The 26,683-nt window shown below is 44.7% G+C and overlaps 1 long non-coding RNA gene and 1 other non-coding gene across 7 annotated transcripts in view; one reads left to right on the plus strand and one right to left on the minus strand.

The window, feature by feature from the left end:
- LOC110341807 overlaps positions 1–26,683 on the plus strand; it is an 82,428-nt gene that overhangs the window by 13,672 nt on the left and 42,073 nt on the right. For 5 of the 6 annotated variants that reach the window (XR_002383812.2, XR_005874903.1, XR_002383813.2 and 2 more), the window contains exons 1-2: positions 19,987–20,406; positions 22,517–22,720. The exons of the other annotated variant lie outside the window; for it this stretch is intronic. This is a non-coding gene — a long non-coding RNA (uncharacterized LOC110341807). Of the gene's footprint in view, positions 1–19,986; positions 20,407–22,516; positions 22,721–26,683 lie in introns of those variants that run through there. 6 annotated transcript variants of the gene reach the window in all.
- Trnae-uuc lies at positions 2,732–2,803 on the minus strand. Its single transcript has one exon. It is a non-coding gene; the product is annotated as a tRNA-Glu (tRNA).

Below are 26,683 nucleotides of genomic sequence, written 5' to 3' on the forward strand. Positions count from 1 at the left end.
TTCCCCCAGGGAGGGTGAGGCCCTCCATGGGGGTGGCATGCTTTTTTTTTTTAAAGCTATGAAATAAACATTGGTACATGGTACAACCCTGTTAATTAACCACACCACAAAATTATTCAGATTTAATCTTCTTCTTACTTGTCCTCCTTTTCCTCTTCTTTCTCTACCTTTCCCTTCTTCTTCTTTGCTTTTTGTTGCTGTTCTAGGGCCCAATCTGGGCTGCCAAGTTCCATTTGCTTTCTCTGTGGTGGTTAACACAGACACTCACAACTGGTCCAAGTGCAGAGAATAAGCAACAGTGGGGTGCACAGAAACAAATTAGACATGTATGTCATACACCCTCCCCAAGGCTCAGGAACCATGGATGAAGCAAGATTGCAAAAGCCAAACGTCAGGAAGGACTGGACATGACAAGACTTGTGCACTCACAAACTCATAGCAGCTGTGGTTGTCTATACAAGATCAAGGCAGTCAACATTTTAGGACGAAGGGTCATGATGGTTTGACCTGATGGTCCTGTGTTTCAATACTTGGTCCCCGGTTGGTGGAACTGTCTGGGAAGTATTAGGAGGCGTGGCCTTGGTGGAGGAAGGGTGCCACTGGGGGAAGGCTTGGAGGTTTCAAAAGCCATGTCATTCCTAGTTAGCTTCCTTTCTGTCTTGTGCTTGTGAATCAAGATGTGAGCTCGAAGCTACTACTCCAGTATCACGCCTACCTTCCTGCTGCCATGCTCCCCGCCACGATAGCCATAGACTCACTTTCTAAAATAGTGAGCCCCAAATTAAATGCTTTTATAATTTGCCTTGATTGTGGCGTTTTAACCACAGCAACAGGAAAGTAAATAAGACAAAGAGGAAGAAGTTCAGGAGTCCCTCTCACCCCCACCCCAGCTGAGGAGCTGTGGACTGTTGGTGGTTTCCCAGGGAAAGAGAGTCATTATACTTCATTGAGAGTGGGATCCCAGCTAGGTTACAAAGGTGCGGTAGTTGAGGGGCACATTCTTCTCCCTAGATGGTCTTGGGGAGGTAGTAGCTTCTGCATCCTGACAACTCTGAGATCAAGCCATCCTTGCACGAGCTCCCATGCGATGGCCAGCTTGGAAACACACCCTTGAGCTCACTTAACTTTCCAGCCACACTTCCTTCTCATACCTGCTTCCCGGGTTTGCACTCTCAAAAGTTAGTACTTGCGCATGCAGAGGGAAGGGTGGGAAGTGTATGGAGATTTCTCCTGATTTCTATTTGATATTTCCTTGAAGGTTTCTATATCACAGGGGTCCTTAGAGAAAAATCAAAAGGCTCTCGATTATATTCCACTTTAAAAGAAAATGAATTGCACGCAAGCTTTCATTAAATAGGGTACAGGCTGGTCTCATCTTTCTTTGAAAAGAAATGACAAGTAAAACTCATTATATGGTACTTGATGGATTTTGTTTTACTCTGGGGCAAATTGGGCTTCTGCTTTGAAAGGACTATCCCTCTCTTATTGTAAGGCAATTAGGAAGACTTCAGATGGGTTTTTTTTCCAGTTCTCTGCAATGGTTTCAGAGCAGCTAGCTCACCAATCTGAGTTCTGATTCCTTCTTATATGTGCTTTAGGAGGTAGCAATAGTTTGCCCTTCACTAAGTTCCATGTAATAATTGGATATGTTAATCGTGTGCACAGCATATAGTAATTACCCTACAAGTTATGGTAATTTTGTTTTCTATCCCCTTCTCCTTCCTTGTGTGTGTGTGTGTGTGTGTGTGTGAGTGTGTGATAGTTTTGCTTGTTCCTTAGCATCTATGTGGAAGTTCCAGACAACAAGCTTGAGCCGTGCGGGTGTCCACTAAAGTACAAGTCAGTGGTGATCTGTATTCTTCCCTCAGAGCTCTGGAGGCAGAAGTTTCAGCTCTATTCAAGTAGGCTAAAGGCAAAATGTTAGCTGGGTTTCACACTCTAAAAAGCCTCTAGGGAGAATCTGTCCATAGTATCTGTTTCCGGCTTCTCTGGCTCACTGTGCTCTCTTCGGTCTTTAGAGTCAGCATCAAATGTCCCTGTCACAGTCGCTTCTGTCTCCACTGTGTGAGCAAGTGAAGGTGGCTGGGGACAGCGAAGACTGCATTCGGGCTGGAATATGACGCAGGGGTGCAGGGAAGCAGGATGGGAAAGCAGGGATCTTTTAGTTCTGGGAAATGCTGAATCAGGGGAAAGATCCTGCCAATCAGGAACCTCACAGCCTCTCCTCCTTTAAAACCAACAACACGGAAGGCGTGCCCTGCCTCAGGTTAATAAGGGTGGCCAGCAGGATTTTAAAGCAAACAGCTCACCTAGGGACAAGCCTTGGTGCACCAAGCACGATTGGCTGCAACGGGCCCAGCCTGCTTTCTATGCAGTATGCCAATGATATTCACTGGGTCAGGTGGCACAGGTCTGTAAGCCCAGTGATTCAAATTTAAGGCCGGAAAATGTTGAGTATAAGGCTTGCTTGTGTTACAGAGTTCAAGGGCAGCCTGGGCAAAGTGAGATCCTGACTCAACGTTTAAAAAAAAAAAAAGAAGAAAAATAAACAAGGCCAAAAAAAAAAAAAAAAAGGTTCCTTGTGGAAGACTTGCCCAACGAGAATTCTTCTTAATCTCTTTTATCTTAGTCTTTTCTTTTTTTCTTTATCGAGGCAGAGTTCTAGCCTCTTTACTTGAGTGCACCTTTCTGAGGGTTAGTCAAAGAAACCATAATAACTAAAGAATTCACATTCCCACACCGGGAGTCGAACCCGGGCCGCCTGGGTGAAAACCAGGAATCCTAACCGCTAGACCATGTGGGAGGTGATAGTGATAGCTCCTTCTTGAGGCAGTCGCTTGTGTAGCTGGGGCAGGTAGCCTCAGCTCTGCCACCCTGAGGAAAGAGTGCAGGGGTATTTAGAGGTTAAAGACCCTGGAGTGTGGGGAAAGGTGATTGAAGCATAGGAAAGCAAAGTGATCGCAGTCTCTGTGTGGCGTGTGCTCAGGAAAACTTCACTGCTCTTCCTAGGACGCTCAGGGAACAGCCGGCCGGCTTAGCTGGCTCTGAGGGTGAGGCTTTCTTCTCTGAGGTCAGAAGGTCTGCAAAACCTGCGCGTCTCAGAAAGCCAATTTAGGCTCCATTACCATGGTGATCAATTTACCGGAGGTGCTGCCTATGACAAAGCTTGTGGCAATGCTCTGCCTAGATGGACGGGCCATGAAACTGATGATCAAAACAGCTAAGCAAGAGCAGGTTAGTGGGCGAGTGCAGGCGTGGCTCGCCCTTTTACCAGGAACTCACGGAAACCACCGAATCTGGTCTGTGTGCTAGACCTGAAAATGAACCTACGTTTCAACAAGAACCCCGTGCTCAGACTGGGCGAGCGCTGTGACTGAGCACCACCTTTGGCATGAAGCAAAGTAGTAAAGTTAGTTTTAGCGGCTAGGATGCTTGCGGAAGTCTCTCTGTCTCTCTGTGTCTCTGTCTCTCTGTGTCTCTGTCTCTGTCTCTCTCTGTCTCTCTCTGTCTCTGTCTCTGTCTCTCTCTCTCTCTCTCTCTCTCTCTCTCTCTCTCTCTCTCTCTCTCTCTCTCTCTCTCTCTCTCTCTCTCTCTCTCTCTCTCTCTTTCCTCTGCTCTCTCTGCAACAAAATTATTCGAGATCACATCTCTAGGCCTAATAAAGTACACCACAATGTATTTGGAACAACTGTTTGTTGGGCGCTTATCCATTTGCTGACTCAGTGACTTATCGTCTCTGTGCGGCGAGGCCTTGTGTGATAAATTATGGAACAGAGCGTTATTAAATTACCACGCTCCCTTGCACCACATGCTGCTGGTAGGCATATTTTGGGCACCGCAATCATCAGACTGCAAAGGAGAGAGGAATTTCTGATAGTTGGACTTAGATTGCTTACTCACGGAAGCTTGTCCCTCACCCCCTGCTTCTGCTGTGCTGGTGTCTATACCCCAGGAGGCTCATACTGGGCTTTGACTGAATCAAGGAGCAGAAGAACAGGGCAGAAGAAAGCGAGGAGACTAGTGTTTCCCACGGACCTCTTGCGTTCCAGTTACCTGGTGTCAGTTAAAAATTCGTCTCTGGGCTCCATCCAGAAAATCAGAGTGTCGAGATGCTTCGGAATTTTAATTTTCAGGGCAACCATATGAACTAATCTTTGTGGACTGCCCCCTTGCCACCAGGCTTAATCTTCGTTATGGTATGGATGAGAGAGTATATACTCACACATACATGGCTCTTGCATCTGTAGAGGCGTCTGATATGGAAATTTGGCGTCTTGTAGACGGTTGACTTTCTAGCAGAACTGCTTGCATTTTAGTATCTAATGAGATAGCTGAATGGAGTAGCCAAATATGAAATAGATAAATGTTAACAAGACTTTAGGAAATTTAAAAACGTCTCTCATGTGATATCTATCTATCTATCTATCTATCTATCTATCTATCTATCTATCTATCTATCTATTTTCTATCTAATTCATTCATATATGTATGTATGTATGTATCTATCTAATTACCTACCTATCTATCTTTGTTTTTGCCGTCAGGCATCCCCAATCCACAGGACGCAACTAGAATTTCAAGCTGCAAGGCCTAATTCCTTGAAATGCTTGATGCACTGTCACAAAATTGCCAGAAGGGAGCAGCAGAGAGCTACCAAATGGGTCCTAGTGGCCATGTGAACCAAGGTTATCAATTAGGAAGATGTTAGCTTTGCAGCAGAGAGCAGGCTACCTGGGGAGTGTTTGTGAAGAACACTTCTGCCTAAGCAGCTCTAAGCCAGGAGAGCTGAGGCTGAAGGGTGGGCAGCCATCTCTCAGGAGGAAAGACAAGGCCCTGCCAGTGAGTGGAGAAGAGGAACTGCAGTCAGGGATGCCAGCTGGTTAGTCAGGAGCTGGGTCGGGGTGAGGGGGTGTCAGGCAGCTCAGGAGCCCTGGCCTTTTCCAGGTAGCTATCAGGACTCAGTATTCCAGTGGTCCATTGCTGTGATAGGACCAGGAAGCAGTGAGCTACCAGCAATGAACCATGTAATTAAATCATATTGAACTACAACTATAGGAAAGCCTGGAACCCAACCCCTTACTGAGACAACCCTGTGGCAGTGAGATCTTTTTGGAAAATGCCTTTGCATAAAAACAAAATAAAACCAAAAAACACAATGAACTTAAGGCTTACAAGACAGTATGTGATTAAATACTGCAATTATGGTACAATCGATAACTTGCTCTAGAAGTTTCTGTGAAAGGAGAGATCAATGGAGACTTGAGTGGCCAGGGGAGGCTTCTTTAAGGAAGTGAAATTTGATCTGAGCCTTAATGGAGGAGGATGATTCAGAAAAGCCAGCAGGACTCCCAGTGAGCCCAGGAGGAAGCTTGGTGTTTTGCAGGCATTCCAGGAGGCTACTGTACATGTAACATTCTGGGGATCAACCCACTTTTTGGCCCTTGGTAAACTGTGTTTTTCCTGGATGTTTTCCACATGTTTTGAAGGACACAGTCCATTTTCCTTAAGAATGGAGTGTATCATTAACTTCTAAGAGGTGAATACGGATGCCAGAGTGGCTCAGAATGAGACGGTTTTCAGGGAACACATGCCCAATTCTTTCCTTTAGCTATCTGGGCCACTATAATCTTGACTCTGAATAGATTGGTCTGCTCAGTTTTTGTTTTGAGCTGAGAACTCTGCAGTGAGAACCAGTAGAGCTAAGTCAGGCAGGCAGGGACACAGGGGAGGGACACAGAAGTAGTCTTCTAACTACTCATGGGCTTGCAATCAGCACTCGTGACCATGGCTCAGGGGTAGTTATGACTCAGTGTGTAGACTTTCTTTGTATATCCTGTCTCTCTGGGCACGATTGCTTTCTGCTTTTTATACATAGTCACCCACAGGTCTTTTTTCCCTTTCTTGTGCTTACTTACATAATTGTCTAAAATATCATGCCTTTTCCAAGTAATTTTTGTAAAAGGCTTCCTAGTTTCCCAGGACATTTGAAGAACATTAGCTTTTATTTGAGTTGGATACACAACAGATCTTGTCTGCCCTGTGTAAAATGTCTCTATTTTAACATTTTCTTCTTTTTTTAAAAAAAAAAGATTTATTTATTTTGTATATAGTATTCTGCTTGCATGTGTGCCTGTACACCAGAAGAGGGCATCAGATCTCATTATAGATGGTTGTGAGCCACCATGTGGTTGCCAAGAATTGAACTCAGGACCTCTGGAAGGACAGCTCTCAAGCTCTCAACCTCTGAGCCATCTCTCCAACCTTAATGTCTTCTTGTTTTGTGTATATACCTATATGTATGTATGTTCATGTGTGTGTGGGTACACTCATTCATGTATACAGATGCAATGCACATGTCTGCATACATGTGGAGACCAGAGGATGGTCTTGGGTGTCATTCCTTAGGAGCTGCCCACCTCATTTTTTGAGAGAGTGTCTTTCCTTGGCCTGAGGCTCTTTGATCAGGCTGGGCTGACTGGCCAATGAACCTTGGGGGCTTTGCCTGTCTCTGCCTCCTCAACACTTGTGTTACAAATGTGTGCCATCATTTTCTTCCTCTTTTCCTCCTCCCTCCCTCCTCCTCTTACCCTCCCTCCCCCTCCTGTTATTTGAGCAACTTGAAAGCGAAATGCTTTCCCCCTGTTCGCAGTAAATCTCTGTAGCGATGAGTCTCATGGGAATGGAAATGAGGAGGGAGCTGGAGTAGGGAAGCACCTATAGGACACAGGAGACACCGTAGAAACCCTGAGACACCCTCTCCACTCTCTGGCGTGCTTTTACTGAGAGGCAAGGCTGTGATGTCAGAATTTTTATCTCTTTCTCCTTTCCTGTCTCTAGGTGTTTTATGGTAACACCGCTTCTCTCTCTGATGCTGGATCAGGAGCACTATAAATTCTATCAGGGAATCCTTTTGGCAGGTCAAATCACTCCATTTGGGACCCAAGAGAAAGCACACTACTCACTGGGCAGCACCAGCATTGGACCAGGGTGGTTCTTGGGTAGCACCTCTCCATTTCTTCCTGAGAGGCTGAGTTAACAGAGAGCTCAGAGGTAGTGTTATTTAGTTACCTAGTGTCTGCTAGTGAGATATGCATCCTTTTAAGGAGGTATTTATTTCCCTTAGACATTTGTCAGGGTGTCAGGACATCCATAAAAATACTGGAGCAAGAGAAAGGAGAAACTACAACTAATTATCTGAAGCTCCATGACAGAAGGGCAAATTTAGATGTGAAGAAATGAATTCCTTTTGAGTGCTTACTGTCTTCAAATGAGAGTAGTTACAAATCTGCAGCCACTGTTGAGTCCAGCTTTACTGAAGTCAGGCCAGCAAGTGTAATCCTCTCTACAGGACTATGTGACTTTTATTTGAATAGAAAATGCATTTGCTTCTTGTCTCCAGCCATTGTGTATTTTCAAAGTGGTGGTGGCATTAGAGAGTGTGGCTTTGTGGCCTTGCCTGTTGTGTTGGGGGTGGGATTCTCAGGTCATGCATAAACATGATGGTTTTCTGAAACCATCCTGGTGTCTGTGGCAGAGGGGTTGTGCTGGGATGCTGCAAGGCTTGGAGAAACCTAAGGTCAACCAGTTCCATCTGGCTGATGATTACTGTTGACATCTTTGTGCTCAGTAGTCTAGTCTCTCTGACTGCACTAGGTTTCCCTGTTAACTTAGTTACCAGCATCCTGAAGTGCTGCTGGTGCCTTGTGGTCTTGTGGGAGCACCACTCTGTAGTTGCCTAGGTGACACTCCCAGGGTGACTTTCAGGAGATATGCAAAGCTCTTGAGTCCATCCCTGGGAGCAGAAGACAGCTTTGGGGAGTTAGCAGAAGTCTACTCATCACCCAATTTGACTTGGGGCTAAGGGCTCATTCCAGAACAGGGGCAAACCAAGACACATGCACCCCAGCACTGGCATCCCACCTGGACAGTCTTTTCTCCTTGGGACATTTCCTCAACCCCTTCTTAACACACTGATGGTGTCTGGTCTGAGATCTAAAGACGGGAACTTAAGGTGCATTTTACTGACCTCTGCCTCTTTGTCCATTCCATCAGTCCACAGTTTAGGGAGAGACTTGGGTTTTTCACAACCTCAGCATTGAAATTTCTTCTACCTGCAGGCAGAGAGCCTCATGTTGAGCCACCAAATACCCAAAAGTAACCTGCAATGGTATCTCACCGAACAGACAGTCCCTGTATGTACAGCGACATCACCTGGGATTCACAGGAGATGCGGTCTCGGGCTCTACTTGGTTCTCGTGGATCAGAACCTGCCTTGTGAACGATGTCCCAGGTGACTTGTGTGCACATAAAGATGGGAAGCATAGAGGTAGAGGAACATGTATGATTAGCTGACTTAGGCTTAGCTGTTACTAAACTAAGTTAGGGAATTAAAGAGGCTTAGAATATCCCCTTCCTCCTGAAAAGCTTGCTTTTAGAAGCTGTTAAGTTGCTGCAAAATCCCATTTTGGACCCATGAAACTGAATATGAACTGTTTGTCTCTTTGCATTCTTGGTACAGCCACCAGCCACTTTCTCCAGGGAAATAAGTGTTTCAGATCGATCATGGCAAGTCCAATGTGAGGAAAGAAGAGGAAGGTGCTTAGTCATGCTAAAATTATTGGTTTTACATTTGGAAAACAAGGAGAAGAAACAAAGGGAGGAGACCAGGGAAAACGATAAAATCTGTTACTATGTAATTTATTACATTTGAACTTTTCTTGCCTATCTTTACCTTGGCAGTAAACAGCCTGTTAGGAGGAAGCACAGCTAATTGATTTATGTTGCTATATCCTATATATCTTAAAGTGTGTTTAAAGATGTTCTTAAGTACAGAAAAATTACTTTAGAAAATGCTGTGGACCACATAACCCTCTTGCATACACACAATAGACATTGTCACGAAGGATTGTGAAGTCCTACCGAGAAATCCCTCCAACTTATCTAGCACTGTTTCATGCATTATCCTCTAGCACACCATAGAGCGTGTTCTCTATGCAAATTTTAGAATATTTTAATATAAAATCAATCCCTTGTATATGATCGTCTAGTTTGTGATCTCTCCAAGCTCCTCCTGGCAGATCTTTCCTGATCCAAATTGACCAGTGTTCTTTTCATGTACCAGCTGATGTGCCTTGGATGTTTCCAGCCAATTTGGAGACACCACAGATTATCACTTATCCCCTAATTCACTTTCCTCTCATATGTTCCTGCTTAGATCTTCCTGATAGTGAGCTCCATTGGATGAGAGAGAACCTGGCATCTGTCACTCACAGCCCAGCCAGGGCTCTCAGGATAGATTTCAGAGATTCTGACTGACAATCGTGAGATTTGGATAGTTGCTAGGGCAAAGCTACCCACTGAGTTGGCAGTGGTCACCCAGTGAGAGCTGTGAGAGGCAAAAGCATGGTCTTGCAAATCAAGAAGGACACATACAGTCTGCAGAGACTTGCCATGTCTTCTCTTGGTGTAGTCTTGGGAATGTTTTCAAATTCTGTGGTACCATATGGGTAAGACTGAGGTCTGGGTGGTTCTTTCCACTTCGTTTTTTCTTACAATGGGAAGGGGCTTGTGAGCATGCTCAGAAAACAAGCCCTATCATGTGGCAGTGCATCTGGACTAGAAGAACTTGATTCGTGTTCAATGCAACTAATTTTGGTGATTATTAGATAAGATTATTAGTCCTGCCTATGTTCAAAAGAGTTGTTAATTTCTGAGGATGGGGATGGAAATATTGGTGGAGCTGAGGTAGAATAAGTCCAGGGTAGGTGGAATTTTTGCCCACTCCTAGTCTTGGCTTGCCATGATCTTGCTTTGACCAGTGAGTTCTTAGCAAATCTGATGTGAGCTGAAGCTAGAACACTATTGTTCTTGTGTGGGTATCTGTACTCCTTTATTCTTGACCCTGGAAGCTGATAGGAACTCAATGGTAGTTTAAAGCCAAAGCCAGGAAACCCTCACATCACTCAAGGTACTGAGAAATCCTATCTCAGATCAGTTAAATTGTAGCCAACATGCAGATCTATGACTATGAGAGCCAGCGCTTTCTATAAGTCATGGGGTTTCAGAGACTGGTTGGTAGGCAACACCATTGGGTCAGCAGCTGCCTGATGCACCGGATTAAAGTTAGTCAGGTTTCTTGAGTGCATTATTCTCGGGGTCCTCAATATGTTTAGCACATGCCATCCCTTGAAGATGATCAGAGTGAGCAGCACTTCCCAGGATACCCTAAGTTTTCAGAACATCACGTGGTAGCAAGGCAGGCAGAAATATAACTCATCCCGTGAGACTGGTGTCCATAGAGACAGTAATCAAACCTTACTTTCACCATCCCCTACAGTGCAGTGGAAATAGGGAAGTCCATTTGGGAAGGGTTGTTCTTATGATGGGCTACAGAACAGATGGCTAAATTGGGTGTGAGGAGGCACACATAATTATTGATTTGTATTCAGTGATTATTCCATCTTTGGGGAATGGCTATAAAGGGTAATATTAAATAGGGGGGAGTGAAAGTCTATCAGAGGTGGGGGAAATACATGGTGTGGGAAATATAAGAATGGGAACATGAGGCGCTGGAGAGATGGCTCAACAGTTAAACCACATTTAAGAGTGTGCATTGCTCTTGCAATACCCACGTTGGGTGGCCCATAGCACCTGATGTCCTTTTCTGGCCTCTGTGGATGCCTGTACTCATATGCACAGACTCGCACACATGCACGTGATTAGAAGAACCAAATAAATTCTTTTTTCCCCCAGTTTATTTTTTAAATAATATTTTTATTTGGAAACAATCTTATTTTAGATATCAATCCCCCTTCCCTCTCCCTCCCGTACTCCCATGCCCCCTACCAACACCCCCAACCCACCCCCACCCACTCCCCACTGAATAAAGTCTTACAAGCAAACAAACGAATGAGTTGGAGTATGATATGGTAAAGTAGTCTGCAGTCACGGTGTCTGCAGTCATCAGACTGAGCTTCCTTTCTGGGTCTGTCCAGTGTGTTGGCTCTTATGAGGGAAAAGTCTCTTCCTGTGAGGGTCTAGGATGGTGAGGCCACACCCGCTTTCTACCTAGTGTATCTGTTCTTGGGTTTCCCTTGTCACTGGGGTGACGTGTGAAAGGAGTTCTTAATTTCTCTAAATAATAAAAACCTGGAGTTAGATATAGAGGAAAATGCTGAGAGATCAGAGAGAAGGAGCAAGCCAAAGCCACATTTGCCTTCCCAGCCTCTCAGCGGACAGGATAGCGAGTTCCTGTTTCTTCATGCTTATATCTTCTTTCCACCCAGCCATCTCACTTCCTGTTTCTGCCCAGTCATCTCACTTCCTGTCTGTCGGTACAGACCTCCAGACCCCTATGGTTAGCTAGTGGCAAGCTCCATCATCTGTTCTTCAAGAAAGGCTTTGTTTGTACAAGCAAGATATCACCACAGTGATGAAAACCAGAAAATAAGACGAGGGCACTATAGAGACTGTTGGTTCTGGCCTTTGGGATGATGGCTGAGAAAAACTTTGCTATTTGTCTAACACTAGATGATAGCCTCTACGGCAACCACTTATCACTGCTACTATAGTGTGAAGGCAGCCAGGAACAAACTAAAATAAATGAGTGAGGCTATGTTAACCTCAACTTGAGTTATAAAGCCAGGAATACTTTACTTATGACTCTGTGTGTATGTGTGTGTGTGTGTGTGTGTGTGTGTGTGTGTGTGTGTGTGTGTGTGTGTATAGATGCATGATGCATGTAACTACGGCACACATATGGCACAGCATTTATGTTGAGGACACAGGACAACTGTTGGGACTAAATTCTCTCCTTCCATTGTGTGATTCAGGGATCCAACTCCAGTCGTTGAGCTTGAACAGCAAGTGCCTTCACCTGCTGAGCCATATTACCCATCCATGCTTTTATAATCGGCATGCAAGGATGCAGTAAGCCATTGAAAATTCACTGTAAAACTTCTGTATGTTTCTGAGAGAGCCCCTCTACAAAGCCTCCCACAAACCTATGACACAAAGTACTCAATTTTCATATCCTTCATCTATGCCATGATTTCTTCAACTTTTTCTTTCTTTTTTTAACAGACAGGACAATTTTTTTGATGCTCATGTTGATAAATTGGACCCATAATAAAATTGCCTCTATTTTGCAATGTCCTATGTTTACTTTTGAACTTTCTATAAAAGCCAGAATGTTGAGGAAAGTCAGTAAGTAAAATGGATTGCAGCAGATTAAGTGTTATAACTTGTTTACTTGCCAAGAAAAGTACACTAAATTTGCAAGGGCAGGGCAGGAGAGACAGCTCAGGTGGTAAAGTGTTTGCTGTGCAAGCATGGGGACCTGAGTGTTGTCCCAATATCCCATGTAAGATAAAAAAGTCTGGAACCAGCAAAGCACACTTATAATTTCAGTGTGGGGCAGAGGCAGAGATCAGGAGGTGCCTGGGCCTCTCTGGAGAGGAAGCCTAGCCTACCTGGTGAGTTCCAGGCCAATGAGACCTTGTCCCAAAAATCAAGGTGGGCAGCAACTGAGAAACAACAACTGGGGTTGACCTCTGGGCTCTATCCTACCTCCGAAGGCACCAGCGCACACACCCATGCATACATTCCCGTACACATCTGTAAGGTCACTGAAGCTGAGACCTAAGTCATCGGTGTGTTTGTGTATTGTAGGGGTCGTTCCCCTACTTACTGTAGGACAGCCAGGACAAGCATGGATATAACTCTTCCCTAGGGAAGCCCACACTGCCTGCACAAGAGCCTGCCTGGGTGTCTGTGAAGTAGAACATTTAAAAATACGCTTTCTTTTTATTTATTCATTGTGCCTCTCACATCATGTATCTTGATCTCATCCATTTTCCACTCCCTTCCTATCTACCTACTGCCCTTGCAACCTCCCCTCCTCCCATAATGAAATAAAATAAAACTTAAGAGAGAAAAAAAAGGGGAAAATCTCATCATGGAAGCTACAGTGTGACACAGTGTGTCGTGCAGTAAACCCTTTTATCCACATGTCTTTATGTACAAGTGTTCATTGCAAAGAGTCATGGGTCTGGTCTGAGGCCTCTGGCTTCTGCTACGCTATGGATGCTGGGCCGTCATTGGGGCTCCTCTTGGATATCCTGTTGTTGGTTTGTGTCATGGAGAGCCTGCAGCTTTGGTTCTGTAGGACTGGCCCCTTCATGTGCTCCAGAAGTTCACAGATGGGTGGATGTTGGGGTGGATGTTGGGGTGGATGTTGGGGTGGATGTTGGGGTGGATGTTGGGGTGGATGTTGGGGTGGATGTTGGGTGGGCCAACCCATAACCCTGGTTCTGGGCCTGGATAGTAGCAGGGTAGTTGCTATGATGCCCAGATGAGGTACAGGGGCCACTCTCATGAGTGCTGTAGCTGCTGAGGGGCAGGAACATCTCTCTCTCCTATCCTTATGGTCTCAGGGCCAGCTAGCTCTACTACCTGCCCACCCTAACCCGTATGGCAGAGGAGGGGAGGGGCTGGGCCAAATCTCCGTGTTTATGTTCTTGGGCAGTTCACCTGCGCCCTTGTCAATAGGGTCAGTTCTACTGTGCTGCCCAGGCACGGTGCGGTGTCCCCTTTCCTGAGTGCTGCAGTCAATAAGGGTGGGGACAGCTCCCTAGTCTGTCACGCAGGTGGTTAAGGGTAAGGTGTAAGGCAGCTGCCAGCCACACTACAGATGAGAAGCGGGGACCACTCTCCCATGCTCACAACTTTGGAGCTGGCTCACCCACGCCTCTGCCAACAGGGTTGACTCTATGTGAGGTGCAGGGCCTGCTCTCTCATGTGCTGCAGCTGGGGAGGGGGAGGAGTGGCTCTCCCACTCTTATGACCTCAGGGCCAGTTTTCCCACCTGCTTCAGGTATAGGGGTGTGTGTGGGGGGGGTGAAGAGGGCAGATGAGGGGTGGGACCAGATCACCCATGCTCATGTTTTTAGGAGCTCCCCTGTGCCCCTGTCAACAGGGTCAGCTCTATGGTGCGGCCCAGACGAGGTGCAGGACCCGCTTTCCTGAGTGTTGCAGCTGGTAAAGGGAAGGATCAGCTCCCTCGTCAGCTGGGGGAGGTAGGGGCAAGGGGGAGGGCATCTTTCCCTCACCCCTACACCATACTGTAGATGAGGGAGGTGGTACCAGCTATGCCTCCCTCACCCCCCCCACCAGCTTTCCCATGCCCTTGTGAACAGGATCAGCTCTCCTGTGCTGCCTAGGTGATGGGCAGGACCCCCTCTTCTGAGTGCTTCAGCAGGTGAGGGGCAGGACCTGTTCTCCCTAGTGTTTCAGTCAGTGATGGGTAGGTCCAACTCTGTACAGCTCCATCCTCTCCCTCCCTTTGGTGGGATCAGGAGCCTCAGATATCAGTACAGACCATGGCATCATCAGGGCCATGAACCCAGCCATGGGTCCCAGAAGCAGCCCAGACTCAAACATCACCATGTCCCTGGGTGGCAAACAGGTCACCCACCTCAGCCCACTCCTCACCCACCTTTACTTCTTCAGATATGCCTCTGTTCACAGGAAATGAATCATTCTCTCTTTGTCTCTGTCTCTGTCTCTGTCTCTCTCTCTCTCTCTCTCCCCCTCTTTCTCCCCATACTATACCATATATTTGCTTACCATAATAGTGCCTGTCTGCTCAATGCCTTGTGGTGCTAGGCAGGCTTATGTTTTCCCCTCAAAGTCCAGGCCACACCTTCCCAGGCCTGCCTGTGGGTCTCTTTGCTGTCCTCAGTCTGTCATGGCACTGGACTCGACAAAGTTTTGTGGCAGCACCACGTCTTCCAAGACCCTGCAGGTGACACTTTGGACTGAGCTGAAAGGGTTGCACGTGAAATCTTGCCTGCTGCCCACCACCAATTTTGCTGTCGGTTTTGTCAGAGTGCCCGTCATCTGACTCTAAAACTCTCCCACACGAAGAGCTAGAATGACAGCAGAGACTTGACTGTCAACACAGGGCTGAATTCTCAGACTTGCAAAGACAAGGGCGTCCTGGAACCTCTGTCCTTCAGTTTCACAGTAAGAAAAGCTTCTCTTCTCTGGAGACCAGGGTTGGTGGGTAACGCAAGCAGAGAGTCCTGGGTGCTGATGTAAGAATCCCTTGCTTCAATTCTCTCCCATTGGTTCTCCTTAGCTATGAAGCATAGTAATTAGATAATTTTCTGTCTGATTTTTTTCTCCCCAGACTGTGTGTGCCTTTGAATCTTCTCATTGCACTGCCTAATGAGGGGGGCTGGGTTGAGCTTATCAGCTGGTATTCTTGATGTCTGCAAGGGAAAAATATCACAAGCCACAGTCCTGATTTGAAGAAAGCATCTTTCTAAAGCAGAAGTCGAGGTTCTTTTTCTTCAGATTGGTTCTTGGGAGTCAGTATAAGAAGGAGATGGTGTCTATTGAACATGCTAAATGTTTTGAGTGACCCAAAGATTAACTACACAATAGGTTATCATAATTGCTTCTTTATTACAGTTTCATGGGAGCAACATTCATATGAGCCCATTAGCAGGGATGAGTTTTTTTTAAGGGCGGTTTACTTATATCTATAACATGTTATGTGCAACACACTTACAAGGCCAGATTTTATTTGCCTTTATTTGGGTGTTTCTCTATTTCACTGTTGTTACCAATGGTTGGGATTTAATTGATCATTCTTGTTCTCGAACTCCAGTGTGGAAGGTTGCATAAGCCATTCAGCCCATTGCAAGAATTCTGGCCCCTGAGGTGAGTTTTCTGTGATTAAACCAATGAAACATTTTTAGGCTGTCACTAAGGATGGAAGAGAAGCAAGTGTTCTTTCTCCTGGCTCGGAACTGGAGACAGTGTAGATGTTTGTGACATTGTAGCCGTGTGGATCTCGCTGATGCTTAAACAGCAGAGCTAAGAAACAGAGAGGAAGAAAGGCCTCTTGAAAGGAGCATTTCTGAATCCCTGACTATCAAATCTCAACTCCCATTAAGGAGTTTCAGTCACACGGGATGGTAGGTTGCCTTTTGTGTTATATTTTCCTTCCTTGTTTCTTGTTTCCTTCCCCGTCTGCCTCCCTCCTCATTCCTCCCTCCCTCCCTCTTTTCCTTTTCTTTTTCTTTTTTTTTTTTGAGACAGGGTCTCATGTAGCTCAGGCTAGCCTTCAATTTTCTATGTAGTTGATAATGGCTTTTGAACTCCTGATCCTCCTGCCTCCAGGAGGAGTTTTCATGTGAAATACAGGGTAATGGGGAAGGAGGATGAGGAGGGACGCGAGCAGTAAGGAGAACATACCTGCTCAGGCAACAGGTTTCACTGGAAAATTTGCCTCATTTGACTAAGGCTTAGGTAGTAACTTCCCGGATAACCTCCTGGTTCACCCACTGAGCAGTCTTGCAGAGGTCGGAGGCAAAGGTTTCTTTTCCCTTCACACGATGATCTAAGAAGATCCAAGATTATTTTTCTGATGTGATGCTATCATGAGAAGAGCCAACAGCTTTCATATTGTTAAACTCATGTAATAGAGGAAAAGAAGATGGCCACTTCACTTTTTCTGAAGCTTAAACAGGGAATGTGAAATAAAGGATTTGGGCTATCCTGGAATCCTAAGGCTTATGCTAGAGGGAATGGAAGGAGATGGGTCTGAGGATCCAGTCCTCAAAGTCTCCATGGTGAGAGACAAACACAGCAGCATGACTTGTGAGCCAGCCAACATGAACGTTTCAAACAGTCAGGCCCTCCTGAGCTTGTTCATTTCAGGGGAGTGTGCATTGCTTTACTGCTCACTTAAAATAGGTAGTTTCTATAACAACGGCACTAACTTAGATAGACACAGGCTTGTCTCTTTGTTATGGGGGAAAACAATGTTTCAAAGACTTTGTTCTGCTTTATTAATCACTTTTGAGACGGAAAAAGATGTTCTGACTCATAGCTTCACAGGGGGCTGAGCCAGCCTCACTAACCAGCTCCATGGGTTCTGAATTTTGGTGCCAGAATTCAGCCACCTCTGGAGACCAGAAACCCATTGTCCTCTGTGTAGCTGTGTAATTACATGCATTTGAAATTTTAAGGTCTGGGCCCAGATAGTTAAACATGTTAAGACTCTCGGAGGGTGGGTGGCCATTCATGGAGCTAAGGGAGGAAAGTTTGGGTTGAGATCTCATCTCTCATCATAACCAAAGAGCACAGGCATTGGGATCACTTGAAGAATTTGACTTTTCAAAAAGACTGCTGGGTTTTGACCTGATCCATTCTGAATTGGAGTTTGCGAGGATGGGACCCAGGAATGCAGGCTTTGTAGATACAGCTACTTACTTGTGTGATTCTGATGCTCTGCCTACCCCAATGCTAAGCTCATTAATTTAGCTTCTTTTCTGGTTATTGTGATAAAAATACTCTGATAAAAGCAGCTTAGTGGAAAAAGGACTTACTATGCCTCTCAGTTCAAGGTAACAGTCCACGATGATGGTGAAGCTGAACCAGCTGGTCCCCTCACAGCCATAGTCAGGAGACAGAGGGATGAATGCATGCATGCCTTCACCCAGCTTGCCTGCTTCACTTTGTGCAAGCCAGGATCCCCAGCCTACACAATGGTCCTTCCTACAGTGGCCATTCTTCTTGCCCCAGTTAATGTGATGAAGATAATCCTCTCCAACTTGCCCCAAGACACATCTCCCAGGTAAATGGATTCTGCCAGGTTTACAACACTTTGGTCCCATCGATGTCCACTTCCGTCAGGGGAAAAATTGTTCACATGCTCATCAAGAACAACCAATTCAAGGGAACAGAAAAAAAATCACACTGAGAGATTTGAATTCTGGTGGATTTGGCAATTTAGGGACGTGGTAAGATGTTGACAATGTTTATGATTTTGTGTCTGTGATCTTGCAGGCCTTTCAAAATTAACTCAACAAACATTTGAACATTAATGAAGGTTCTACTATGTTGTAGGTAGTGTACTAGGGCCTGTAGGTACCAGTGAATAGACAAATCTCCTTCTGAGTGGTCACATTCTGACAGATTGTTTTTCTGTTTCATACTATATCATCTATACAGGGTAGCTCAAAGATATTAAGTAGCTTGCACAATTAGACAGCTGGGAAGTTCGTAACTGGGCCTCAGTTCTGAACCCCTGACTTCCTGTACAGTGTTCTTTTGAGACTGCATCCTATCTTTTTAAATGAAATGAGGCCATTTTAAAACTAGACTTAATGTTGGCACATGTCTTTAATTTCAGTACTTAGGAGGCAGAGGCAGGTGAATCTCTGTCTGAGGCCAGCCTGGGCTACAGAGTCCCAGGATAGTGCAAGCTACATCATATAGGAAGACACTGTTTCAAAACACACCACCCTCCCCTCCCCCCAAAAACCTTGACTTGGAACATGCTAAGAACTCAGCAAATCAGCCAGTTTGATGTCATATGCCTGTACCCCCAGCACTCAGGAGATTGAAGCAGGAGGTGAGTTTGAAGCTAGCCTGACTGTCTTAAAAGATAGTCTCAGAAACGAACCCTAAAATACCCAAACAACAAAACAAAAAGAACTAAAATACCCCACATTTTACATGTTTCCTCAGTCATCTCCTTGGAAAAGGACGCATTGTTTTCTTTAGAAAGGACTCTGATGGTGCAAGTCCTTCACGATGACCATGTTCAAGCCTTGAGGATAATGTTGACTAAGAAGAGAACAGACAAGAGACCACTTAGTGTAGGGCTCAGGAGGCCGCTAGGGGTCCTGGTGAGCAGTTCTAATACCAGGGTGCAGACAGAGGTCAGAAGACAGGGAAGTGAACAGGACCAGGAGGAGGAGGAGGCAGAGAACCCTGCTGGAATGTCAGACCACCAGCCCAATTGGGGCAGGTGAGTGTCAGGAACGGAGCTGACCAGTGGAAGTAGGCTAAAGAAACAGAAAGGAGCCTAAGCTTGGTGGCTTAGATGTGGCGTTCCCTCCACAGATGGAGGAAGGGCTTCTGTAGACTTGGGGTCTGGTATTTCCAGCCGTCCAAGTGGGAAGACCAAAGCCTGATGCAGAAGTCAGTGTGCACAGGGGACTGGTGCAGAGTCTCTGTCTAGAACTGACCTTTGCGTTTGCTCTTAGAAGCCAAATGCTTTGTTTTTCTGGCATCATTTTGCTTCACGAGGACAGACTTTGGAATAGTTCTCCACAGGGAATTGCTGCATATGGAGCTATGTGGAAATTTAGTGGTTTAGATTTACATATACTGTCATTAATTCAATTACTAAACCTATGGGTTAGAGGTGTAGCCCTAGGCTCAGGCATGCACCTGTATCCTGTTAAGAGACAGTTTGTAGATTCTAAGTTTGGGTTCTTTCTGGCTATTGGCTGAGATGTGGTTGAGTCTGGGCCATTTTGTGACAGGACAACAATGGGGGAGAGAGAAACATCAAGATTGTCATGTTAAAGTAGCCAGTTGGTGGAGGTCTAGGAACCCCTCTGGCCATGGGGCTGCATATAACAAGAGAGAACATGTGTGAACCCATGAGATCTCCCAAAGAAGTATGGGCTATCTGCTTGTGGGTCTCAGGACTGGCCTGGGTCTTGCTTTCTTTCCTTCTTGAGGGTATCTTTTTGTTCTCTAACAGACTGTCTTTATTTCTATCACCCATATGTCCCTGGTTCAGTTAGCTAGTCCAGACATAAGAACTCTTAGCAGACACTCTCTCTGGACTTAGATCCACATCTATAACAGTATGTATTTTTTGTTAACAAGCAGGCTAGCCTAGGATTCTCATTTGCATGGTAACTGGGAATGGTTCCAAGAAAGAATTCAAGGTCTCTTCAAGTACAGGCTGGGCACTGGCCACATGTTACTACAGTAACATTCAACTGGCCAAGCAAAGCATGAAGCCAGGTGAGACATAGGAGGCTGGGAAATAGATGTTAATGGGAAGACCTGCAGAATCGTACTGCAAACAGGTATGGACTCATGGGGGAAATACTCGAGGCCACTTTCTGCAAACAGCCTATGCATTTGTTCTTTCTCTTCCAGAAGCAGGCAGACGCAACAAATTGGAATCTAAGTCACTTTCTAGTTTGTGCAGAAAATCAGCTCTTCCCCAAGAGGCTATGTCTGTTCAGGCACCCACTGAGTGAACTGGAGGCAGTACAGTGATTACTGCTCCACTGTTTGGTCTTGAGCTTGGAGAGCAGGCATCTTCGTCCTGATTACCTTGAATATACTCTGTGGGCCTTCATATTTGAAAAGCTTTCGGTAATTGCTTGCTACCCAAGGGGACCATTTCTGTGAGGAATGTAGAACACTGGCAGAAGGAAGAATTCAAAAGAGGCAATCAAGCTCCATGGCTTCTGGGACTGTCCAACACAAAAATGTCATCCCAGCACAACTCCTTCATCTCCTTCTTGGGGAATGACCAACAGTTCCACAAAACTAAGTAAAATTAAGCAGTCAGTTCCCTGGGTGAGTGCCTTAGTCTGTAAAGACTTTTGCCTTCCTCCTTCACTGTACTGATGGGAGCTACCTTTAGGGTTTCTTGTAGATGCAAAAGCTAAAGGTGATCCGAAAATGTTCCATGGACCTCTTCCCTGGGATGGGCCTTGAATATGAAATATGCCGCAGCTTCTCTGCATGGCATGCAGCCACCATTAACACACCCTGTGTGCCTTTTGTGAGAATTATAAACTAATTACAGGATGCATAATTAAGTGCTTCATCCTTCAAATTCTGAAAAAAATAAAAGCAACCAAGTGTTCCTTCCTTTGAACTAGATTTTACTACTGGTGATTGAGGACATGATGCACTCTGAAATCAAAGGGATTTGTTTTGAAACATACAGTTCCCTTTTACAAACGTAATAAAAGGTCAGAGTTTCAGGGCAGGTTTAACATTTCCCCTCATGGAAACAGAGTTGATTGGAACTTTATGGTGGAAGGGTCTAATGGAACAAGACTGCTCATTTTGAGGTGGACAAGGGACTAGGCAGGGAGACGAAAAGGAAAGGACTTGGATAAGATACATCTTTCTGGGACATACCCACCTCATGTTTCCTGTGATCTGCTGTATCCAATTAGCTTCCACCTCCCAATAGTGTCAGCTCTGTTTGAGTCTATCAGAGGAGTGATCCATTGATTAGACTTGGGATCCGAACACTTCTCAGTTGTTGGGGATCAAGTCTTCAATACAAAAAGAAACCATCATTTATCTGCATCTCATTTAGTACTTACAACAAGCCCTGAAGGAAGCTATTTTAACCCTGTTTTATACTTGGGAATCTTGAAGCTCAAAGCGTTTGCCTGACTTGTGGTAACATGGCTGGTTGAGAATCAGCATAAATCTGGAATTCTATGTCCGTCTTCCTACAGTTCTGTGGAAGAGGTGTCAGCTGGATAAGTTCTATTTGGAGCATCCTTTCAGGCACCCCACTTCATCTCTGCAATTCTTCTGTGTCTTATACAGTCCGTAACTTCTCTTTGTGATGTTTGATCATTCTCATCGCTCTGCAGACAACAGTAGAATAGTGGCAGCACCAGGCAAATAGGCAAACTCATCTGTTAAAGCATGTGGATGGGACATTGCATTATGGGATTGGAGTTGATCCTGAGTCCAATTTTGTAAGATGATCTACTCCCTAAAATAGCAAGGGCAAGGTAGTATTTAGGAATGTATATTTTCTATGTATGCAACATAGATATATATGTAACAACAATCAATGATAAAAGAGGCATGATTTTGAAAAAGAGTGGTATATGAGAGGCTTTGGAGGGAGGGAGCTATGCAATTATATTATAAAAATTATATAAAAACCAGCAATAATGTGAAGAGTAATCCTTTGTAGACCTGGAACTGTTTCAAAGCAGTGCACTTATCAAGCCTGTCAATGGCTCCTCCCTCCTGCCCATCACTCTACCATTTCATTATCACGCTTGTTCATTATCATGAGATTTTACAATAATCCCACATTTAAATCTCAAACCAGACAGTGCATATGTATTCAATATATGGATCAATGAACACTTCTTTTTTCTTGGTTCTGGAAAATGTTATCTGGGGAATGTCAGATCTCAGGACCTGCTAATGTTCTGTTGGAGACACCCCACTCATTTCCCACTAACCATCCATTCAGCTGATATCACTGTCATGCCTTCACTTGGGGGACATCTCTGGGCACTGGAGTCCTCTTTGTTAGATACTGGACAAGCTAGAAGTGTGAGGGCCCTAACACCTGGGTACAATCCTCACAATGACTGGTGGACTTCACTGTCATGCCTTCATGGCACTGGACATCACTAGCACACACGATAGAAGTGTGAGGGGACTAACATCTTCAGAGTACATGCCTCACAATGACTGGTGGAAATCATGGGACAAACACTAAGCTCCCTCAGTCTTTGGGCCTATTATCTTTGAGGTCTAGAATGGCCAGATATGTCCCAGAAAGACAGTTTTGGTTGTCCGCTCTATCATAGCTGCTTAGGTAACTCATCTTCTATTTTGCCTGCCCTACCCCACCCCCAAACCTCCATTCTGGTATCCTTTTTCTACCCAAACACTTACTTGGTTCTTCTTGTAGCCCTTCAGAGTTTGCTTCCAAGGGGATCTGAACCTAGAAACCTTTGTTTGTACTCGGGTATGAGAACACTTCTCTTCAAGTCTCTCGGTGCTGATCCCTTCACAAGCACCGATGTGTAGAGAGCAAAGCACCCCATGTGGGAACCCCAAAGAAGCCTGGAAAGCACTGCATGAACACATTCGCACTGGAAAAGGTTCTGAGGAGGTAAGCAGCAAAGATGGAGCCCACTTTTGTACTTCAGGGGTTCATAAACCTTTAGGCGAAGAACCCATTGCATCTTCTACAGTAGCTATTCTTTTTCTGTACAGTGTGATGAGAAATCTTTATGAAGACAGACTTTTTAATGGGTTGCTGCAGGGTTTTTGATTCTTTTTTTAAAGTTCCTTACATATTCTGGATATGAACCCTCTGTCAGATGTATAGCTGGCCAACAATCATTCTGTGAGCTTCTTCTTCACTTGACTGTTTCTTCAGCTGTGCAGAAGCCTTTCAGTTTTGTGAGGTCCCATTTGTCTAATAGAGTCCCATTCAGGAGATCATTTCCTACACCTGCATCCTGTCTGCTGTGTCTGCTTCCAGTGTTTTCAGTAAAAGCAGATCTTCCTCCAACATGACACCAAGTGTTCTTTTCCTTTGTCTCTTCATGTATCCAAATGTATAAACAGGTTCATTCATACATTTAAATTTATTCCATTATATATCCATTTATATGCATTCATCATCCATCCATGCATCCATCCATCCATTCATTCATTCATTCATTAATCCACCCCATTACTCATTCCATTAATATCTGAGGAGCTGTATCCAAGGCACCATGCTGTGTACTAGGAGATTCAGTGCATAAAGAGATGCAACATTCAAACTTTCCAGAGCACAGAGTTATATTGAATCATTCTGGATCTTATTTAAAAGCGAAGAAATTCAGGCTGGAGAGATTGCTTAGCCCTGAAGAGCACATACTGTTTTTAAGAAGGATCTGAGTTCAGTTCCCAGTACCCATATCTGTTGCCTCATTGCCACTGTCACTTCAACTTGGGGCAGACGGGGCTGGGGGACTCTAATTTCCTCTTCTGACCCTGTGGGCATCTTCACTCATATGCACATTATCCTGCAAACACACACACACACACACACACACACACACACTCACACACAGAGTTTAAAAATAATAAAAAGCTAAAATACAATTTCTTACTTATTGATTCTAGGGAAATACTTTAAAAGTTAATTTTGTAGAAGTAATGGTCACTGATCATAATGTAATTAAGTTAGAAAAGATTTAAAAAGCTGTCTTAATCCCATTATCTTATGTTTAGAGATTGACAAACTAATCTTAAAGTTATGTGGACATTGGCAGGACCCAGAATTGTAGGAAGTGTAAGAGTAAGTCTCTGTGACATTGGATTTGATAGTGGCTTCATAGGATGATTAGGACAGGAGCAGCGTTTTGGACTACCTGAGATGAAGAAATCACAATTAACAGGAGAAAAATAGGAAATTAAAACTTTATTTGAGGGGAATTGTAATCAAGAAATACAACTAATCTTTATAGCTCATCAACAAAATGACAACCTGATCAAAGATTAGGGTAAGGGAGCTTGGGGATGAGACTTGGTAGTATGCTTGCCTAGCAGGTGTGAAAGTCTGAGTCCTTTCCCTGCACTGCACTGAACTGGGCATGGTGGTGTGCACTGTAACTCTAACACTTGCTATCAGGAGTTCGAGGTCATCCTCAGGTACGCAGCCTGGGATATATGAGATTCTGCCTCCAAATAAGCAAGTGGCTAGAGGATCTAAATAGAATAAATTTTTATCTGAAGAGTGCATCAGATGGAGAAGAAGCACCTGGCAGACTCTGAGATGTCATTAGTCATTACTAATGCAATCGATCTAAATAGAAATCAGATATAAATCCAAACCACAATGAGATGCAGCCTCACACCTTCTAGGCTAGATACAATAAAAAAGATGAGTGTTCAAGGTGTGGAAGGTGCGGGCTTTATCATACTTCCTGTGGGGGAGTAAAATGCTGCAGTTCCTTTAAGGTACAGTTTTGACAGTTGAACAGAAACTTACCATATGTTCTAGAAATTTCACTTGTACATGTAAAGCCAAGGGAACCACCCCATGGGAGGAGCATCCTTTGTCTTCAGTCTCCAGCCCCTCTCATTTGGGCATTTTATTTTGCCTGTATTTTAAAATGAGTCTGGGCTTTGTTTTGATCAGACATAGTAAGGCACACAAAACAGGAGCAACTGTCAGGAAGGAAGTCACATCCTAGACCTTTTATTACGGTCTTCACAGGAAAGAATAGATAGATGCACCAGGTTAAGCAGGGTGAGAGATTCAGGGTTGCCTGGCTTCCACAGCGGGCTCTGGGGCATAGGGCCTGCCATGGCTTCTTGGCTATCTGGCCCTAGGATGATTAGGACAGGAGCAGTGTTTTGGACTACCTGAGATGAAGAAAGGAGGGCTGACTAGTTTGCATATCAAGTGTATTCTCTCAGCAAACTATCTGCGGTCCCTCAATCCCTCCTAGGTTCACAAGATATTAAGGCATCATAAAAATACAGAAAAGAAAAGGCATCTCCATGGCAGATCTCTTGCATAGCATGTCTGAGGTTTTGGGGTTAACATTCTGTATATGACTCAGATGCCCATTCCAGTCTCTTCTGCAAACCTCACAACTTGGCTTGCAACTCATGACTCATACCTACAGTTTGGCTTCAGAATGCCCAGCTCTAGGAATGAGGTGACATAGAGCTATTCATTGAGCTAGGTTAGCTTTTCCCCAGGAAAAGAATCCATCTTGAAGGGGTTCTTTACCTCAATAGACAGGATATTGATGGGTGGGGCCTGTATTTATGTCCTATCTCTGAAGACTTCTGGGATTAAGTAGTTCAAAGAAGGGAGCTTAGCATAGTATCTGAGCTGTAAGAACTCTTCCACAAACGTTAGCTGTTCCAGCAAACCATCACTTATATTGTGCCTGATTCAACAGAGAGCCAATAAGCAGTTAACCAGTATTACTGATTCAGATTGCTCTACATAACTCCATAGAGTATATATGCATCCAATAGAAAAAGTGGTCATGTAGCCTCTTGGTAACCTGTAAGGCCTGGGACGAATGCTATGGGGGAAAATTCCTGTTAGTAGTCCTTTTCATAATTCTCAGAGTAACACAAGAAAGAATAGATATGTGCAATCATATTTTAAATAACCGACCCCTATAAAGTACCACGGTATGCTAACTGAGTTAAAGTGTATATTACCTTTGGCAAAACCCAGAACTAGACCTGGTTGGAATTAATAATTTTAATGACAAATTAAAAACTTACTTATCTATTTAAGCCCAGATTTATATGTTGAAAGACATTCTTAGATGTATGTTTTAAGATACGTCACACCAATTATTCTTTATATTTTCTTTTTCATTATCTTGTTAGGATTGAGATAGAAGACTGTTTTTGAACTTAAAACTATGTAAAACGAATGGATTTGCCATGGTTTTCAATGAACCCTAGTTACTTCAGGGAAATTTAGCTGGGAGCTAAGGATATTTTGTAGAAATAGTGAGTTTGTTTTGGCCTCTGCTCCCAGCTGTCTTGTGGGCTATTGATTTTCCTGAAGTCTTGGCAGCACACCTCATATGGCTTTGGCTTCTCCACAAAACTTGCCTTTTGTCTTAGTCCTCTCATGTTATGGTTCTCTGGGGTGACCCTTCGAGGCCCTGTGCTGACACTGCCTGACCAAATTATTGCCGCCTTGTGGGGGCCATCTCTGTCCAGAGGCTGCTAGCTAAGCAAGGATCACCCATCACTCGAGAGCCCAGTACTCCTAAAGCCCTCTTGACAGCCAAGGTGGCTATGAAGAACCAGAGCATCATTTGCTCACTGGTTGTGCCTGTCTTTTCCTGCTTGAGCTTACAGGGGTCAGCAGACAATGGAGGATAGTGATATACTCTTCCCTCCAGAGTTTCCAGGTTACTGGTCCTGGGCTGCCCTTGAACACATCTCCTGCTTCTATTTCTTCAGGCTTGCCTCCACAGTACAAGCTCCATGATGCACACACACTTGGGACTATCCTCAATCTACTGTTGCTCTCTTACTGAAGGCCGAGGGGCCATTCAATAAAAATATCTAGCAGATCTGCTTGTTTTCTTAC

Source organism: Mesocricetus auratus, unplaced genomic scaffold, assembly GCF_017639785.1.
Source record: "Mesocricetus auratus isolate SY011 unplaced genomic scaffold, BCM_Maur_2.0 Super-Scaffold_100691, whole genome shotgun sequence".
NCBI classification, from domain to species: domain Eukaryota; kingdom Metazoa; phylum Chordata; class Mammalia; order Rodentia; family Cricetidae; genus Mesocricetus; species Mesocricetus auratus.